Genomic DNA, 11,680 nt, shown 5'->3' on the forward strand with positions numbered 1-11,680 from the left:
AGCTCCTGCTTCCCATCCTCTGCTTTCCCTGCTGTCCCAGAACACCCTTGGCCAGATGGCGAAATTCCCTCCTCAGAAAGTGAAAGGTGGCATGGATCAAATGCCAGCTCAGAGATCCCTCATGAATCAGTCTGTAAACAGAGAAAGAGGATGCCAGGGATCCCCACCCAAGAGTGTAAGGAGCATATCCCTGTTAATGTCTTGGCAAAGCTCACCCAGAGATTCCCTTGGGATGGACACAGTTCAAGCAGCACTTTAAAAATGCTCTTAAGGTCTCATAGGAGCTTCCTGAAAGCTCAGTGAGCAGGAGAAACTTTAACCAGCCCCCATCACATCTCTCAAAGGTTATGAAAGCACTGCCTGACACGTGGTAAAGACATGATGATTTATTACATATGAATCCCTAGTGGAGTCTCAATACATTCCTCTCACAATTCCTGTCAAAAAAGTTTCTTCTAAGATACTTAGACTGAGATTGGGAATCAATTTTACACCTAAAAAATCTCTAAGAGATGCTATCAATAAAACATATTGATCTGATGAACGTTGATTTGACCTTTGGAGGTTTGTATCATTTTATGTGTCCTTGATTTAGTTATAGTCGTATTAAACTCTTTTCTCCTAAAAATATTTTACATGTGTTTAACAAGCACTGATTGGCTCCCCTTTTCTAAATTTTATGGGCATTATCCTAGTTTGTACATTATCGTATCAGTTTTAAACTCCTTAAAATGAGGAAACCACATTTATGTCCTCCAACATCTGCCTTCCACCTTGCTTCTGAGTAAGAGTTTGGAGTAAGATTGTTTATGAACACAAATGTTTCACAGGTAAAAAAAAAAAAAAAAAAAAAAAAAAATCAGAACAAAATCCAGGATGGTATTTCTGTCAAATTTTAACATAATCTTGTAAGCTTTGTATACAAAAATTTGCTCACGTGAGTATTCAGGTGCAGTTTCCAGAACCTAAACCTGAATATGCTTGTAAAAAAGTGCCTGTCTTACTACTTGGTGATATTTTAGCATTAATTCCTTGCTATCACAGTGGAACAATCAGATAGTTTTCAGAAGTCCCCAGCATTTAATCTGGCTTTGAATGCCTAACCAAAAGAGTATTGTGACATTTCCATTAATTAAGACATATAGTCCAATTTTGAAGTCCATTGATGTCAACTCTCATTCAACAGGTATTTTATTATGGCCAGAGTCAGCATCCAATCCTGCTCACTGAATTTTCTTTTTCTTCCATTCCCTTAAATTACTCTGCTAGGAATTGTGCAGTTGTTTGGAAAAAAACTTTCAAGATTTAAAGGAGATCCTGGGAGTTGCTGCTATTTTACTGCATCAAGCAGATGACACTAAATGCTGTATTAACACTGGCCAGAGTGATTGTTGTCCACAGGAGAGGTTAACAACGTCCTGGGCAGCAGAAATGACCCTGGTGAAACATGGAGAAACATCATCTCACAGGTACAGGTACAAGCACTGCACTGCTAATTACAAACACTTTGATTTTGCATTTATGGCTCTTACTCCACCTGCAGAGCTGCCCCAGCCCTGGGCCAGCACAGCAAGGAGCTGCAGCTGCTGCAGAGAGCCCAGAGGAGGCACAGGATGAGCAGAGGATGGAGCAGCTCTGCTGGCAGGAAAGGCTGGCACAGCTGGCATTGCTCACCTGGAGAGGAGAAGCTTTGGGGTGAGCTCAGGGGGGCCTTGCAGGGCCTGAAGGAGCTGCAGGAAAGATGGAGAGAGACAATTGGCAAGGGCTGGAGGGACAGGACATGGGGGAATGGCTGCCAGTGCCAGAGGGCAGGGCTGGGTGGGATATTGGGAATTAGGAATTGTTCCCTGGCAGGGTGGGCAGGGCTGGCACAGGGTGCCCAGAGCAGCTGTGGCTGCCCCTGGATCCCTGGCAGTGCCCAAGGCCAGGCTGGACACTGGGGCTGGAGCAGCCTGGGGCAGTGGGAGGGGTCCCTGCCACGGCAGGGTTTTGGGTGGGCTTTAAGGCTCTCAACGAACCTGTTCAGGTCCATTTCACAGCATTTTAAATGTCGCTTTTTACCTGTTGAAATACTGGACTGATTTTCCACATCTGGCAGTATTTGTGTCTCTGTCTTTCTTTTGTTCTTCTTTCTGTATTAAAAGATTCCTGATATTTTACCTTTTAACCAGACATAGAAGTGGAGCTCCAAGAAAGCACTTTTTTCAGCTCCTCCTGCATATCCAATGACTACTTCTGTCTTTCTTGTGATTTTCTAGAATGTTTGAAATGTGCTTGCTCTTTGTGGGGACACAGAATTCTGTAAAATAATGACACATTTCTCCATATTTTCAAATAAAACATCTAGAATAATGAATGGATTACAAGAATTCATATATTTCACCACCTTCATGAACATTTACATTACAAAATAAAAAAAAAACCCTAATTGAGGGTACAGTAATAAAATAATTTTCCCATCTTAAAAAGTAACTAACAACACTTCAAATATAAAGGAATTTTTAAACAATATTCTGCTTGTTAGAAAATAACTGTAAAAATTATTTCCAACAATGAAAAATGACCTACTGTGAAATATTAATGAAGAATTGAATACTGTAGCCCATTAAAATACATTATAAAGTTCCCATTAACTTCATCTGAGGATGGATTTTGTCCTTTGCTAACAAAGCTCTAGGAGAAGGTTGTTGCATCAAATAGAAATTATTGATTTTATCTTATCAGTTTTATCACTATGTATTTCTCAAATGAAGACAAAATTCTAACTCTGGTCAAGGAAAATGGAAGCTGATGGGGTCAGCTGTTAACTCTCACACTGCCTTTGAGTATCATACAATGAAAACAACAGAATCAAACTTTATTTTCACAGCAGGTTTATATACAGAAGCCTACAGAGGGAGGACAGACAGAGCTTCACAAAAAGATCCTTTGAACACAATGATTAAATGAATCTTCTGATATTTGTAATTTGTAAACTACTGAATGCCAATCTGAGTTTTGCAGAGGCAGAATCTTGCACTGGAAAAATGGTTGATTTAAAGACTGGAACACTGTGGGGTTTGTGCTGTAGAGTTTGTTCTCAAATAATTCCTTTGAGACTTGAAATCTTGGTCTGGCTTAATCTTTGCTGTGCTTATGTGCACCACCCCAGACTGAGCCATTCCAGGCTTACCCCAGCACCTCTGAATGTTGAAAGTTAATATATTTGTGTTCTACTAACACCACCAGGGCTCACAATGTAAGAAATGATACCATTAAGAGGAAGCCCAGGCTCTCAGCCATGTGTAACCAGACTAAATCCAGCAGTGTGCTGCTGTCACCATCTATTGGTTGGCTCTGGGGGTGTCAAAACCAAACCATTTCTAGAACAGAGCTAAAACTAATTAGCAAAACTAACAAATACAACGGAAGAATTAATAAGAAACAAGTTAAGACTCTCAAATTCAAGTCATGAATTGAGAGTGATTTAAAAGTCCATTTAAGGGTATGCACAGGAATGAGCAAGAAATGTGTCCAGCTCTTTGTGCTTATCAGGAGGGAGATTATTGCACAGTAGCTGAACCATCTGAGAGAGAAACAGATCCTTAACCTTGTAACATACATAAACTCATTTCTGACAATCCACTTCAAGGAATTAATCTAAATTGCCAAGGTAATTAGCCTTGTTTACTGAGGCTTGCCCTATTAACTTTATCTGGCATTTTAAGAAGGCAAAATATTTCTAGTATCAGGGAATACATAATCACAGTAAATACCTCAAATACTCCCTCACTCTGAGCTGCTGTATGATGCTGAAGTTACAGTAGAGAAAAGAATTAGATGTGTGTTGAGATGGAAACATCATCAGGGAAGACCAAGAAATCCGTGGTCCAGTTCAAGCAAGAAGCATTTTGTAGGGATCAGCAGCATCCAGCATGGCCAGGACACTGGGACAACCTGGGCAGGATTTGCCTGTGCAGGATGGATGGATGTGGGATGCTGTTTGCACTGTCTGCACTGTGCATCCTGGCAAATACTGAGCAGCCAGTTCTGAAGGAGTGCAGTCTACTCTTTATATATGTGACAGCAAATACTGCACTTGGCAGGGAATTCAGTAGGGTGCTTTCCAAGCTTAAAAGGGCTTTCTGGAACTGTTTCTGACCCCATTCAATTCAATTCTTTGGAGCATGGCTTCCTTCCAGGAGTTTCAACATGCCATTCATTCAGGGAAATGCACTTTAAGTCAATGGTAGGTTTGCTTGCATAAGAAGTATGAGCTCTGTCTCTAGTACCCATTAATCTTGGGAAGTCAGCTTGTGTGCAATCTATTTTAAAACTACTTTCCAAGAGTCCACTTGCATAGTGCACACATAGGAGGGGTGATATTTTGTGAGAACTCTGAATCTGGGTTCCCACTGAGAGGATAGCTTTATGTTTCGTTGTTTTTTGTTTGCTTTTTTTTTGCTTATAAAATTCAGAATGATATTGATGGGAAATTTTATAGTTTTCATCTTACATGTTTAAATGAATTTGCTATAAAAATATTTATATAAACACTGCTAAACTGTATTTTTAAATTAATCAGGTACAGGAAAGAATTTAAAGTCTTGTCAATTACCAATGTATAAAGAATCTAAAATTTTCTGGTTATTGCAGTTTGCTTGGATTTAGAATTTATAAAGGGCTTTCTGTCTCTAAATGACATTATGCCAGAGAACACCTGGGTGAGCAGGAAAGCAGCACTGGAGAGGAAAGTGAGATTTCAAGAGAACACAATGCACATGCCCATCACTGCCAACACCGCTTATGGGGCTTCTTTCCATTCATCCCGGAATGTCCTGCTGAATCAAGGTCTGACTGCACACACAACACCGGGGGAACAAAGGGCAGGAAACTCCGTCACAATGACTTGCTCCTGAACATCCCGGGAATGGAAATCATTCTAAATAAAGAGCCAGAGCAGGATGAGCTTAGTGAGCTGTAACAGCCGGGGTTGTTCATGGGGGATGCAGATTCTTTGTGCGAAGAGTTTGTCAGACTCTGGCCCAAACAGTTCGTCCCCTCTTCCTTCCCAAAGGGTGAGACTAGCACCTCCCATTCCCACCGAGCTCTTGGAAATGCCTCTGCCCCAGGAGCCAGGGGAGGGGTCTGCAACCCCACCCAAACAATGAAGCAAAGTCTGCCTGCTCACAGATCATTCCTGAGCAGCAAACAGGGCTGGATTTGTCGTGGAGGAGCATTCACTCGGAATCATTCACTCCACTTGCCACTTGAAACAAACCTTCTCTTTGTGTAATTGTAATGCTCCCTAATTACTTATGACTGACCAATTATTTAAGTGCTAATACTATATATAGTCAATCTGCCTGCCTTTGGTGTCACACAAGGATTCTTATTTTATGTACTGCACTTCTCCATTTCCCTTAAACGATGCCAAGTAAATTAACATCAAGGTTTCTGCCTGTTAGTTTGTTCAGACATGTCTTCTTAGACATCTTTTAAACCAGGCCTGACATTTTAATGGGATATAATTATCATAACGAGAAACCCATTATAGAGATGAGATTGAGGTCATATTAGGAAAACATTTCCCCCATTAGTTATTGTATGCGCTGAAGTTCATTGCTTGAAAGAGACAAAGATTTCTACAAACCAAAATAAATATAAAATATTTATGCAAGTAAAACTAAGTAAATCCAGTGTGGAAGCATTTCTGCTTAGCAATCAGATCTGAGGCAAAACACTTGATATGTATATTCAGTAATAATAATTCAGTGGATTTGATAAACTCCTAAATCAGTTTGGCAGGTATTCAGTCCTGACAGGAAAAATGGAGGAGCTCTGAATTCCCCTTTTAATCTGTCCTGGGTTCTATTTTGTACATCTGTCAAACCATATAACATTTCTTATGTAATACAGTCCTATAGAAAACAGTTTTTATTTCCAGCTGGCACATTTCAGCACTCAAACACTCAGCCATAATTTAGTTATTTCTTCCCGACATGTGGATTGTTTATTTACTTTACAAACTTGCACAGAAAATGCAACTGTACACTAAACCATTAGTATTCTGTTGGGAAGAGTGAGTTTTGTGTTGGAGGCAGTTCACATTAAACTCAAGGTCTTAATTCTCCTTTGAGGCTTCTGAAGCCCCATGGCAACTCTTGAAAAGACTTTTATTTCTTCAGCATATGTAAATTGGATAGGGTGAAGTCAATGTGATTTAAAGCTAACATCTCTTCAAGAACTCAGATGAGACAAAGGTTTTATTAAATGAAATAACGGAGGAAATTGAAGTTCTACATTTCAATGTAATATGGTCATCAAGATGGAAAATAATATTTAGTGAAATTAAAAGTGCAGGCTTGAAATTTACATCACTCTTAATCTACATCTGTGCTTTTCATTTAATTTATGACATGCCTCACTCCTTCCAGGAGAATTACAGCATGAGACTATTGAATATAGGGATATTAGCAAGACTGCAGTGGGGTCACACACAGATTTAGGCAACAACCTTTTTGCTATATTAATAAGGCAGAGGTAATCGCAAATTAAAAAAGAAAAGTTGAAGTTTGTACCTCGCACGGATTCTTGCCTATGCTTATAATCAAGGGCAATGTTTATATTCAAAAACCCTATACTATTACTTGAGAAGGCTCGGAAGGCAAAAATACAGTTTTCATAAAGTTTAATCTGAAAACTAGACTTGGCTTCAAATTATTTCTGTTTCAAATGTAAGTCCACTTAACATTTACTGCGATATCTAATTTAAATGGCACTGCATTAGGGCTTAATCAGGTGTTCCTGTTTCCATAGATCCAAGAGCTGATCTGTGACCTGTGCCAGGTTATTTGTGCCATAAAATTCTGTCATCTCATTCGTTCATAATTAATTTGTTAGAGTTCAAAATACTGCATTATGTGATAAAGTGTTTTAGTTTCCCAATTTGAAAAAATCGATGGAAGAGGGGGGAAAAGAAACAAGCAAAACTTGTTTACAGATATTTCAGCATTAATTAATAATTTTCAAGGGAGGCAGGAGTACAACCACTACAAATGTCAGACAAGGAAGTTTCATTCTTGGAGTCTTTTAGACTGTAAGAGGTACCAACACAAAGCACAGGATCAGAGGGTTTAAGAACTCCAGTTTATGCCTTTTAAACCCTCCCATAACATTTTTGCATCTCCATTCTATCAGTAGACATGGAAGATTTCAGTGAAATGGAGAAAATTGCATATAAAGACTTCTCCTTACACAGACTCTCCCTCATCTATTAAGATATCTAGCTATGGATCTCAGCATAAATCTATCAATACAAACTTGAAATTCTGGAGCAGCTTTAAGGAACGTGGCCTTCAGTATTTATTTCATAAGAACAGCATTTATATTTACTTTTAGTTGATTTTTTATTTAAGAAGTGTGAAGTAGAACCAGGTGCAGAATATTGAGATTAAAAAAAACCTCCCAGGATGAACTAGAGCTTGTTCACTAAGAGGGACTCTGCTTCAAGTATAAAGTGTCTTTTTTGATGCACATGAACTACCCTTGTCTAGGTACAATCATATAAATCTTGTAACAGGCCTTAAAGTAACTTAAATGTATTCTGCCTTTTCAAGAATCAAATCAGTCCACTTGAATTCTTTGGATCATCCTCCTGGGGACACCCAATGGCAGGGCTTGTATTCTAAAAATGCTTCAGTGTTTGATATTAATTCAAATTTGCATTTACCCCATTGTTTTCGTCCTTCATATTGGACAAAACAGGTACCACTTGTTCAGATTTATCTTTTTTTTTTTGCATCAGTTACTGACAAATCATAGCAAGAATTTATCTTAGAAGTTAAATTTGTCTTTCCAAAATGGCAACCACTTTTCCCAACTGTTGAGACTGAAGTAAATAACTCTTGTGATTTTTTTTTTTTTCATTTTATTGTTGCTTTTTATTCTCTTCATTGATTTGGATTACCTAGAATGAAACAAGTTCATTCTATCCCTTAACATTCTTTCTTCCCATGGACAAAGGAACAATTACAGGTTATTTGCACCAGGTCACATTTCAAAATAAAGTTTGTGCCTCATACTTGAATGGCACAGGAGGACAGATTGCTTGGAACAGTGGGAGAAATCAAATCAATTGGTTAATTGTTCCTAATATAGAAAGGGGTAGACTTGGCTCAGCTCTTCACAACTGGTTCTGAAAATAATGGAATTAAGCCCAACAGTGTGGCTGCTTAAAAAGTGCAATGAAAATATCACAGAAGCACAGAATTACTTGGTTTGGAAGGGACCTTAAAGACTACCCAGTGCCACCCCTTCAATGGGCAGGGACACCTTCCACCATCCCAGGCTGCTCCAAGCAGCCCCAATGTCCATACTGGCCTTGGGCACTGCCAGGGATCCAGGGGCAGCCACAGCTGCTCTGGGCAAACACAGAAAATATATAAAATATATGTAATAATTTTGTAAAACAGTCACAGTCTTAATGATGATCCTCAGCCTTACACAGATAAGAAGAAATGGAAAAATCCAGCACTCTGACAACACCAGGCCTTAAAAGCATAACATTTTCCTCAACAAAGCAATACTCTATTATGGAGGGTGCAATATATATTTTTTTAGGTTATGACTATTTGTTAAATCTTTTTTAAAGCTTGCAGATCAGTTTCTATTTAAAATGGAAGTGGATGTATTTTAATTAAACACTCCTTAAATTATGGAGCATGAAGCCACTTGTAGAACATACAAATCTTTTTTTTTTTTAGTTGGTTGATTGGTTGGTCTTGAATATTAAACAACTGTGGGTTCACCTAAGGATTGTATACAGTGGCTAAATTGTGCAGTTTTTAAATAAAAATAAATAAGTTTTCAAAACAACAGAAAGTTGCAACTTTCTATTCAAACCACAGTCCTCTTATTCCATTCTTCTGCAATTCAGTTTATTTTGTGGGTTTGGTAAGTCATTCCTGTGTGTGCTGGCTGCAGTCACTTTGCCTGACATCTACACTATTTCCCCTTAAAATTTAATGCATGATGGTTGAGGACAAGTGTGAAGAGTACCAAGAACACAGGGAAATAGCAACACACATTTAAAGACAATTAAAGAGTTAAAGTTAATTTCCTTATCATGACAGTGAAATGGCATTATGCATTGTATGTTATTATCATTCTCAAGTTCAGAATGCCATCTTTCCCCTTTCCAGAGCACATGTATTTTACACTGATTTCTGGTTCCCATATCCCAACACACTGAATATCAGCACTGAAAAAAAGATTAAGACTATGCTTGTGAGATGGTGGGATTTTCTGGGAGCTGCTGAGTATTACATGTGTATGGCTGAGGTAAATCTGACTGCTAACCTACAGAGATGAGGGTGCTTTTGATAAAAGAGTCTTCTTCAAAGTGGACTGTCCTTACATAATGAATTTTTTACAATCGTTTATATTGATCCCTTGGTCATTTCACCATCTGACTACAAATCCTTCTTTCCCAGAGCCACAACACTTAAATATTTAATAGAACAAAAAGAGTTGTCCTGCTAAGTTCGTTCAGCCACCTACTGACAGAATTCTGCTCTGCTGTGCAGATCAAAGGGAAAACAAGAGTAAATCCCAGAGTCATTTGGGTTGGAAGAGCCCTCCCAGCCCATGGAGTCCCAGATGTGCCCAATCCCCACTCTGTCCCCAGCCCAGAGCTCTGAGTGCCACCTGCAGCCCTTCCTGGGACACCTCCAGGGATGGGCACTGCAAACCTCCCTGGGCAGTTCCAATCCCTGAGCTCCCTTTCCATGGGGAAATTCCTGCTGGTTCCACCCTGAGCCTCCCCTGCCCAGCCTGAGGCTGTTCCCTCTCCTCCTGTCCCTGTTCCCTGGCTGTCCCCTCCTGTCAGGGAGTTGTGCAGAGCCACAAGGGTCCCCTGAGCCTCCTTTTCTCCAGGTTGAGCCCCTTTCCAGCTCCTTCAGCCCCTCCTGAGTCTCCATCTCCTTCCCCAGCTCCGTTCCCTTCCCTGGACATGCTTCAGCCCCTCTGGCCAGGAGGGCCCAGAACAAGACAGAGCCCTTGAGGTCCCCAGCAGTGCCCCCAGTACCTGTGGCCCTGGTCTTTTGGGCCACACTGAGGCTGGGACAGTCCAGGTGTCATTGGCCTTCTTGGCCATCTGGCCACATTCTGGCTCTGTCAGCGCCTCATGTCCAGCCCTCATCACCAGCACCCTCAGGCTTTTCCCCCCAGCAGCTTTTTCAGCCCCTCTGCCCCAGCCTGGAGCACTCATGGAGTTGTTGAGGCACCAGGGCAGGACCTGGCACTTGTCTCTCTTGTCCATCACACCACTGGCATCATCCCATGGATCCAGCCTGTCCAGATCCCTCTGCAGACCCTTCCTGCCCTGCAGCAGGTCCACACTTCTGCCCAAATACTTCGGGAATACTTCAGAATGCCATGCCAAGGCTGTCTTTTCAGTTTCCCCTTTGCAACCTCACTTCCTTGCCATAACCCATACCTGGGAACAGCAAGCTGACACTCCACACCTGCCATCCAGACAGGAATGAGTAGGACATGAAGGATTACCATGAAATTCTCACTATAAAGTCAATAGTCTAAGCCTTGAGCAAGGCCAGTATTGAAGTGTTGCTTGTAGATTTATGCCTTCATCCAGCTGAAATAATAGTTTTCTGAGGCTGAGAGAAATTACAGAACTTCATTAAAGCTTCCATCATGGATAAATTTTTCAACGAATGCTGAGTGCTTGATGGATGATGCTGTGTGCTTAAGTGCACTGTCTGATTTAGAGTTCAAACCTTTTGTAGTACAGTCCATGAAGATAAAATATTTCATGCCACTGTGTTTTGGGCTCTATATTTTTGACAATATGTTTCATGCCTCATTTGCCACCAAAGTAATGAGATCTTAGTCAATGTTCAAAGACCGACTTCCCATTTTTCATGGCAAAAACCCAGAAGGGTTCTTTTTCTACACTACTGTACTGCTAGTTCATTGAAGCCCTGAAGTATATGTGGACCTTGAGGCAGCCAAAGTGTAAAACACTGACTTCACAACACAAAGAAGACAAGAAGTAAAATGATTGGAGCTGCCCATTGATTCCAATTATATGGTGTGCCATTTATTTTTTTTCCAAAATATCAAGGTGGACTGATACAATAGAAATCTTATCAGAAAATCCAGATATAAAAATATAGATCATGGACTATTTGTTAAGTGTCAAATTATTTTTTTTCTCCCAGTTCTAGTTCTGCTTTCCCTAAGACACGTGGAAAAATATGGATTGTGAAACAACCCAGAAAGCATTACATGAAACATTCATGATGATTTTCCTCCTTTTTCATAGAATAAATTATATTTCAAACAATTCTTTTGCTGAGTATTGAAATAAATATATTTCAATATGTGTACACATATGTTCTGTCCAAAGACTCAATAGTCTTTTTTATTTGAAGACATGAAAGATACAGAAGGGATTTTTCTGACACTTTTGCAGCTCTTATCATGCAAACTGCAGCACAGTCTTTTGCAATGCACACATATAGTCCTACAACAAAATTCTTAACATAAAGATAGGGGGAAAGTGAACATGATGGAACAAAGCCAAACAAGACTGGAATGGCCTCTAATCCATCAGGCTTGCCTTTGAGTGCTTAACAAGGAGTTTGCCCATACTGTAATCCCCAGTACCAACAGTTTAAAT

The sequence above is a fragment of the Oenanthe melanoleuca genome, chromosome 11 (genome assembly GCF_029582105.1).
Source record: "Oenanthe melanoleuca isolate GR-GAL-2019-014 chromosome 11, OMel1.0, whole genome shotgun sequence".
Taxonomy (NCBI): Eukaryota; Metazoa; Chordata; class Aves; order Passeriformes; family Muscicapidae; genus Oenanthe; species Oenanthe melanoleuca.